General features: G+C 40.7%; 1 protein-coding gene across 2 annotated transcripts in view; it reads left to right on the top strand.

Annotated features, from left to right (window-relative positions):
- The first annotated feature begins 2976 nt into the window (after positions 1-2976).
- The window catches only part of tmem200a (transmembrane protein 200A), a 29007-nt gene continuing 24293 nt past the window's right edge, over positions 2977-7690 (top strand). The window contains exon 1 of one of the 2 annotated variants that reach the window (XM_012879070.3): positions 2977-3723. The gene's annotated coding sequence lies outside the window, so the exon portion shown is untranslated. The remainder of the gene's footprint in view (positions 3724-7690) is intronic. The other variant, XM_012879069.3, reaches the window with a different exon arrangement.

The raw sequence follows: 7690 nt of genomic DNA, 5'->3' as shown, positions 1-7690 counted from the left end.
TTTCCTATTGTAAATGGATATAATTTGGCTTTGATTTGTGATTATACTTTTATAACAAAATCTTGAACGCTCCTCGTCCAAACCTTGAATCAGACACAACTCTCCTTTTTTTCCAGGCAGTTTGCAACATGAACACTAGGAGGCAGGACAGCCTGCAAACCTTTAGAGAACATACTCCACCAAAGGAGAGTCAGCACAAGGACAAGGGATGGCAAGAGTTATGTGTGCACAGCTCTTACAACAATAGATGGGATTCTGACCAAATATTCATGTTTTTACTCCTATCGTTTACCCAAATAAATGTAAAAAACATTGTACGCGAAGGTTGCTTCTTCATAGACACAACAACCTAAAAAGTTAGATATATAGGCAAATATTAAAATGATTAAACATGAATATCTCCTCCAGAAATAGTTGAAGGAACTTAACAGTTTGACGTCACACCATGCGTACGTAAAGCAAACGCACGTGCTCCTCTTTGTGGGTTTGGAGTTGACTCGGCTGCCACGGTAACCTGCATCATTGTATCCATGGTGACGGAGAGCAGAGAAGAGGGAAGGGGGGTTCCATGAGGAGTAAGGTAGGCGTCACAGCCGAGCATCCCTCTGTGTGTACACACTGTGTGAGCTGCCCTATTTTATTACTCTGCAGCTGTAGCGACTCATGCTAATCTTTGTTTTTTGCTTTTCTCTCTGTCTGACGCTAAACATTATCAAAATGGCAGACAGATGATCAGATTTTACCTTGGTATGAAGGTGGTTTACCTGTTTCTTATCAAAGGCGTGGAAAGTAGAAGAAACACTGCAAATCACATACCAGCATCATGACTTAACATAAAAGAAAGACGATGATAATAATCCGGATTTTTTTTTTTCATTTGAAACCTCCATGCAAGGTCATCCCTGCGAACACTCTTAACAGACTTTAATTGGACTATACATATCTCTTATCACAAAATTAACCTGGCAGTTCCTTTGCAGAAATAAAGAGCCACTCTTAAAGCCAACAGACTAGTTAGGAATAGAGGCAAAACTGGCAGAGCACTCTGAAGATGAAAAACCAGAAAGCACACAAAGGTTCGTAATCGACACATCGTCTTACACTTAACACCCAAACAGCCGCGCCATTAAAAGCTGCTGCAGGTAAAGTCAACGGCTGTGAGGCAGCTGGCAGTAAATGAACAGACTGGCCTTGAAATGTTGGAAGAAAGATAATTTTAAAGGTGGGTTCCCTGTATTTAAACCTTTTCAAACCTGGAAAGATGGGAAGAGGTGATGCGTATTTTCTCTGACAGTAGTCTGAATTAACAAGAAATAAAAATAAATCACAATGTAAATATGGAGGCAGGGGATCAAAAAGGAACTGACAGAAAAGATTAAACAAGGCTCTCTGTACCCAGAAGGAGTGTTTACAGAAAAAGGGAGTTTAACCAATCTGTCTTCCATCTACTGAGACAGGAACATCTTTAGTCTGGATTTATTTTGAGGCTTGAAAAATAAGTAAAGCAACATGAGCGAAAGAGATACTCCCGGGAACATTAAGGTTCATTGAACTGAATGTCAATGAGGGATGTTTACGGGGCAGAGGTGCTTTATTTAAAGTCTTGGTCACCACACTAACAGTGAGATGAATTAGTAAATATGGCCCTCATGCATCTCCCTTTGGTTTCCCATTCTCTCATTACAATGTTCTAAGTTTTAAAAAAAATTACTTATTAATCAGAATAACATTAACTTTCTTAATTTCACCGCCCCATGTTTTCCACATTTTTTTTCCTACTGCCTTCTCTTTCCCATATTGCCCCTCCACTAAATTACTCTTTTTCCTTTAATTATTCAGCTGAACACTCCCAACCGCAGCTGCGCACAATAAGTGCAACACACATTTTTTGCAAATCTCCAACTCCATGCAGGCTTGTAAACAACAAATGCAGCAGCCAACAACGCAAGGCTTTGTTTCTTTTCTCCCCCCTCTTTGCCAGTTTCCCACACTCCATCCATGTCTATCTTCTGCTGCTTCTGCTGCCGCATCAGAGTTTTTTTCCCCCTCCCATTTCCCCTCCTTCACGGAATGTAAATACAGACACAAACTGACCACTGGCTTCAGCGGTGGTCTCACATTTTTTTACTGAATCTGTCCAAGTCGTGGTGTTCTGATAAGGATTTGAAGGCAGTGTTAGAGCGTGAAGGTCATGGCCACATTTAAGGTCAAGGAAGACATTCACAGACCAGCTGAAACGCCTCAGTCGTTCTGTCCAAGTGTGACTCTCCAATCATTTGTCAATGTGCATGCTCAGCTGCTTTTGCTCTTTCTTTTTCTCACAAATCAAATTCAAGCCATTTAAACAAAAACAAAAAACGAAACAATACAAAAAAAATGCGCGTTTCTGTCTATTTAACGCGCAGTTGATTGTTCAAACAATGCATCTTTCCTACCATTCCTTCACCTCAAGCTGCTGTGTTTTCACTGAATCACTTCCAGCATGTAAACACAGGAAATGACACGAATGCCAACATCTGTACCGCTTTTTGCTGCCCTGGTATGAGAGAGAGAGTGAGAAAGGGAAAAAAAAGGGAGGGGGGGATTGAACAAAGAGCAGTGCTGGAAATCATGGACAGATAAGACAGAAACTGTTCCCTAGCTAGAAAAATAACAAAAAATCTGTCAATCATACACCAATTTAGCCTCTCCAAGACTTTTTAAAGGTGTATGTGTTTTGTTTTCTTTAAAAGATATGCCAGTTGGCAAAACACGTCCCAAAGCTTTTCTCCCCACCTCTTTGGTGTTATCGTTTGGTGTTATTGCACTTATTGCCGAGCGTCCCTGCAAGCGTTCGCTCCTTGATGTCTTATCCCTCTTAAATATAAATGAAACACACACATATGCATGGATGCACTACCTCCTGGGCGTACATGCACGTAGATACTTAGACGTCTCTCCCTCTCCCTGTTCCCTTCTCTCGCACATTCCCAAGAGCGTACAAGCGCTCACAGAACTGGATGAAGCTGCTCCTCTATTCGACACATTGGATAAAAACTAAAAAAAAAAATGAATAAAAACGACAACCTACAACTTGGACATTGGCTTCTTCAAACTGAGATCTGGATCTGACAATTTTATAGAGCGTTTTATGGTACTTTTTTATTTTGTGTTTGGACGTGCAATCAAGTTTTTTTCTTCTTCTTCTTCTTTTTTTTTTTTACCCGAACGCTCCACAAAACGACTTTTTACGCATGAGGCGACCACAGCGGGCATCACATCGGCCGCATTTTTTTTGCTATGGTAAAAAGGGAACATTTAGCTATTACGCCTTTAAATAACCCGAGTAAAGAGGAAAAGGATTTCCTTTAATTAACGCGTTTCTCCGCCCTCGTCATCAGCCTCCAGCGCGCGTACTGTAGTCTCCACCAGGCGTAAAACGTGTTCCGCGCAGAAAACTGTGAACAAAAATCGACGCTTCCTAGGAGTCAAGTCCTAATTTGACTCCAGAAAACTGTCGAAATGACGCTTCGTGATCTATCTTAAGGAGCCTGGATGCTGGCGAGGACTTCCAAAGGCTGCATGGGAGCGAACTGTCATCTTAATTCTCCCTGGCGTGGCATCATTTCGCTGGAAGTAAGCTTCAGCGTGGAAGATGGCTTTCGACTTTCCCCCAGGATATAAAGCGTAATCCCTCCGCATGCCTGATTACACCGTGACAGTGGAAACTCGTCTTTCAGTAAGGTACTGAACTGGCTCTATTTAATCTCTCCAATTTTTTTGATCCAACAGTTAAAGCTGAGAGCGCTGCATGTTCTTTTCTTTTTTTAAATGGTGTCCACATCCACTCATGTTTTCTGTAATATTTAAAAGATCAACCAGTTTACCGACCACTAAAGTCCTTGAACGATCCATTAAAGGACAACTTTTGTATCTCATTGTTTTATTTGTCAGGATGGAGTTTGATGCGAAAAACATGTTCATACCCTAGAAGTTTTTTTTTCTTTTCACATTTTGGCACATAAAAACCACAAACTTCATTATATTTTACTGGAATGTATGGGAGCAGAAACACAAAGTTGTGTACAATTGTGAGGTTGAAGGAACAAAAAAAAAAAAAAAAAATAAAAAAAAATAACAGGTTACACAAAAGTATTCAGCCCTTTACTCTGGTACTCTTAAATCATATCCAGCAACCACTCAGATGTCTCCCAATGAGTAAACAGTCCACGTGTTATTTGATTCTAGCATAAATGTAGCTGTTCTCTGAACGGCTCAAAGGAGAACATTTGTGAACAAATAGCATCATAAAGTACAAAGAACACACCAGAACCCACAATTTACAAATCTGGCTTTCCGGGAAAAAGAGCAACAAGCAAAGAAAATGTTGTTATGGAAAGAAATCTTTAAGACGTCACGTTTTCAATATGTTACTAGCCCTGCAGAGGGTAAAAAGGTGCTTTGGCTAGACCAAAATCCAATTTTTGTTCCCCATGAAATATGCGTGGCAGAAAACGAACACTGCACAAACACCACCCCATGCAGTTAAACATGGTGGTGGCAGTGTCCTGGTGTGGGGATGGATTTCATCAGCAGGGACAGAAAAGCTGGTTGGAGTAGACAGGAAGATGGACGGAGTTACAGCGCCTCACAAAAGTCAGCGCAGAGACCAAAAGGTAACCCTGAAGGAGTTACAGAGCTCCACAGCAGAGACTGGAGGATCTGTCCATAGGCCCACGATAAGCTGTACACTCCATAGAGCTGGGCTTTATGGAAGGCTGACCAGATGAAAGCCATTACTTAGAGGTAAAAATAAGAACGCATGTTTTGAGCTGGCCAAAAGGCATGTGGGTGACGCCCCAGATCTATGGAGGGAGGTGCTCTGGTCAGATTAAAATTGAACTTTTTCGCCACCAGAGAAAAAGCTATGTCTGGTGCAAACCCAACAGGTCCCATCACCCTGAGAACACCGTTCCCTCAGTGAAACGTGGTGGCAGCATCATGCGGTGGTGACGTTTTTCAGCCGCAGGGACCGGGAAACTGGTCTGAATCGAGGAAAAGAAGGATGGTACTAAATACAGGGATGTTCTTGAGCACAACCTGTCAGTCTGTCTGTGATATGAGACTGGGGCAGAGGTTCACCTTCCAGTAGGACAAATGTGTTGCAATGGCCTAGTCAAAGTCCAGACCTTGATCCAATTAGAGATCTGTGGTTAGACTTGAAGTTCGCTGTTCACAAGTGAAAACCATCCAACATGAAGGAGGTGGAGCAGTTTAGCCTTGAGGAACAACCAAAAATCCCAGAGACTGATCCATACACACATGCAGCTGGAACTGCTACAAAAGGTGATTCTGCAGGGTACTGAGCTTTTGGACTGTTATGTCCACTGACAATTTCTGTTTATTCATCCTACTTGTTGTTTCCTTCACATTAAAAACAATACAATTCGTCTTCAGAGTTGTAGCTCTGAAAATGAAATTGTGCAACATCTCCATCAATCCATTTTATTTCTAGGCTGCGAAGCAACAAAATATGACATTTAAAATTTTGCAAGACACTGTAAATTCAGAGTAATCCTGGAAGAAAACCTGCAATAGACTGAAAAAGACATTAAACTGTGACGGAGGTTCTTCCGCAAACATACAGCTAGAGGATCGATGGAATGGTTTGAATCAAAGCGTACTGAAGTGTTAGATTGGCGTAGTCAAAGTCCAGACTCTAAATCCAGCTGAGAATCTGTGGCAACACTAGAATATTTCTGTTTAAAGGTGCTCTCCATCTATCCTGATCAGATTTGAGCCATTTGGCTTTATATCATTATCTAGATGTGCAAAGCTGGTAAAACATACCTGTGCCTGTAACACTTTTTAGATTTTTAGTTTATAAAAGGAATGTTAGATATTCTTTTTTTTTTCTTTTACATGGCAATTATTTACAACTTTGTGTTGATCTGTTACATAAAATCACAGTGTACTTTGAAGCTTTTGTGACAAAATGTCCCAAAGTTCCAGTGACTTAAACACAACTGGGTCAATGGGGATAATTATTATCTTAATTACAGACTTCACATCCCTTAATTTAATATCAACTTCCTTTTTAGGAAAAAGAACACTTTCTGATGCTGACTGTGTGCATCATTTCAATCAGTTTATATACATTGTTTTTTTGGAAAACCTATGCAACAGACACAGGTCAACATTCACACATACAATACCAGCCCTATCCACTTGCATCACTAATAAAATTATGTTAAAAAATGTTATTGCCCTAGCAGGATCTCAGGATAATATTACTAAAATAATCCAGCCTTTAATGTGAGTTTAATTGTTCAGTGTGGAAGGAAATGGTCTGTTAAGATAAAATCGTTTTTTTATATAATCATTGGCGTCACAATTAGTGGCACCCGTCCTGCACCTACCCCTCTTACACCTTGTACATCCCCTTGGTGCCAGTTGGGCATCACTTATACTTCTGCTTTAACGGTTCATAAATTTAGTGCAGAAAGCGATTTTAATTAAAATCTCCTGACATTTTAAAGAAGCTATGATGCCATACACACCAAAAAGGTACCTCTCGCCTTTGGATGATAATCAGGCTTAGGGCATCACAATTCTCCACCATATGTAACAGTGGGGATGCATATGTGCATTTTTTTTAAAAACTCCAAACCCACCTGGACTGTGTGTTTCTTAAAAGCTCAATCTTAGTGTCATGTGAAAACAAAAGCATCCATCCATCCATCCATCCATTATCTCCACCTGATTATCAGTGCAGGGTGGCGGGGGGCTTATCTCCAGGGGTCATTTGGTGAGAGGTGGTATACATCTTGGGACAGGTCGCCAGCCCATCACAGGGACACACAGGACCAGCTACCATGCAGCATACACTCACACAAAAGCAAAACGGTTGTGGTTAACGTCTCAGAGTAGTAAACTTGGCTTTTTTTTTCTGCCATGCATCTGAAATAGCTGCTTGGCATGGGGATGCCATCTAATGGTTGTCAAGGTGACCCTGAGATGTCACTCTTTGCTGCAGCCTTCTAAAATTTGGCTTTAGAGATTTTCACCTACCTAACCATCCTGCTCCCTGTGCACAGTGAGAAGATAAATATGCCTCCTCTTCTTTACTAGATCTCCTTATATATGTGGGCAGCACTCTAAAGCTGCTACAAACTAAAAAGAAATGTCTCTTTAGTTTAAACTCGTGTCATTTCTGTGTGAAATTATCTTTTTTTTCTTTCCTTTAATGTTGGTTGTTGTGTCACCGCTTGTTGGCAAGCGTCAGAACTGACCATTGCCTGATATAAGCCCCTCTCTCTGCATTTCTCTGTTGGACTGACACATAAGTGTAGACATGCTTTATTTTAAAGCCAGTAGGCCTACTACTAATATACAGCCAATTCATAGCATCTGTAAATAGATTTAATAAAAAAAAAAAAAACTAGCTGCAGACCAGCAGGTTGTCCTTGTTGGCCTCTGGGAACCAGATACAACAGGGCGTGGGATTATAGTATGCTACAAGACAGAAAAACATTATGACTGCCATGTGTGGATACAGAAATATTACAAGGAGGATTAAAACATCTTGCCGATTTGCCAAAGCTGAGTTTGTAATATCATCTGCAGGGTAGATTCTGTTTATTGCTGTTCTATGATGTTGCACAGATTCATCGGTTTTATTCCTACACAGTTATTTTTGTCCTACAATCTA

This window comes from Fundulus heteroclitus, chromosome 15 (genome assembly GCF_011125445.2).
Source record: "Fundulus heteroclitus isolate FHET01 chromosome 15, MU-UCD_Fhet_4.1, whole genome shotgun sequence".
Taxonomy (NCBI): domain Eukaryota; kingdom Metazoa; phylum Chordata; class Actinopteri; order Cyprinodontiformes; family Fundulidae; genus Fundulus; species Fundulus heteroclitus.
Note: the sequence above shows the minus strand (reverse complement) of the source record. Positions and strands in the feature narration are given on the sequence as shown.